The sequence below is a fragment of the Egretta garzetta genome, unplaced genomic scaffold (genome assembly GCF_000687185.1).
Source record: "Egretta garzetta isolate BGI_Z169 unplaced genomic scaffold, ASM68718v1 scaffold94, whole genome shotgun sequence".
NCBI lineage: Eukaryota > Metazoa > Chordata > Aves > Pelecaniformes > Ardeidae > Egretta > Egretta garzetta.
In genome coordinates, this window is record NW_009259683.1 from 5,585,106 (window position 1) to 5,586,728 (window position 1,623).

Here is a 1,623-nt window from a genome sequence, read left to right on the forward strand (position 1 = left end):
AGGAGTGCGCTGTAGCTCTAACCCCCGCACCACTTGAAGATGTCCCGAGCGATTTTCTAACGCTTGCCTGCATGGTTTTTCTGTTCCAGACGTCGTTTCGCATCCCTCCGACGCCAACTCGTACAGACGTGGGAGAAAGAAGCGAGTGCCTTATACAAAGGTCCAGTTAAAAGAACTCGAAAGGGAATATGCTACAAATAAATTCATAACCAAAGACAAACGGAGGAGGATATCGGCGACTACAAATCTGTCAGAGAGACAGGTCACAATCTGGTTCCAAAACAGAAGGGTCAAAGAGAAAAAAGTGATCAACAAATTGAAGACTACCAGTTAATGGATTAAAAATGGAGAAGCAGCAACTCAAAAGTTTCAGAACATTTTTTTTTGTCGTGTTCAGATTTAAATAATTATTAATAATAATTAAAAAGAGAAAAGACAATGAACCTCTTCTTTCAGAACAAGAGATCTGTATCTTTGGAATTATAGCTTTTCTTCTTCTTTTTTTTTTTTTTTAATATTGCTGTAGCAAAATGGTTGAAGCTGACAGTTCTCTTGAAATCCCCAGCAGCCAGCCAGTATCCCTGACAGACTGTAAAGCCCACACGCCCAGCCCCGAGAGATACATTTTCAATGAAGACACACGATTTTCTGAGAAACTTGTAAGTGCTTCGACGACCCTTTCTAGCTGAGAAGACTCTTCGTGGCCACGATGCAAGAGCTGGTTAACGTGAGGAGGTCGATGTGGACACATAAGCTGGTTTTCTTCCATTGCAATCCAAACTGTATGTTGAATGACTGCTCAGGTAAACCGTAGTGGGGGAAAAAAAAAAAAAAAAAAAAAAAAGAAAAAAAAAGTACAATTACTGTATGTTTTTAAGCAATGCATTTAATGTCAAAAAGTAATAATAAACCTCGAAGGTACTGAATGAGGATTTCAGAGACATCAGTAATGAAGCTCTGTGGAGGATCTATCTTGATAGCAAATTTAAAACATCGCAAACTAGTGGGGATAGGAAGGAAAACATTTGCTTGGAGATGTCTTTCGGTTTTACTTTTTCTTTTCAACAGATGATTTCTTGTCATCTGAATTGGGTTGTTGTTTATTTTTTCTCCTGCAGACCGTACAATAGATACTTTTTAAAGGACTCTGCCTATTTTAAACCTCAAATAATCGTCAAGAATTAATATTCTAAGTCCCCGGAAATTTTTAAATATTTGACTCTGGGTGGATATAAAAACGTGAACATTGGCATTTCTTTACAGTAGGGAAAAAAACCAAAACCCAAACCTTCCTGGGAAAAAAAAAAATTCCAAGAACTTTGAACTGAAATACTTTTTTCCCCAGAAGTATTTTGATTTATATAATCTATATTTTGATCTATAAGTAATTAGTCGTTTCTCCTTGTTTATTGTCTGTTATGAGGCCGCAGTAGAACGTTTAGGGATTCTTTTTACAGCACCTTTTAATCCAATCAGTTATTTCAACCAGCACATTATTTTGTTTTTATTCACTATAAGAAGCTATCTTGTAAATAATAAAAAAAAAATTCAGCGCACTGTGAAAATGTACTTGTGCACCCTCATTTTTTTTATATTTCTACTGAAAAATGAAAACCCAAGACG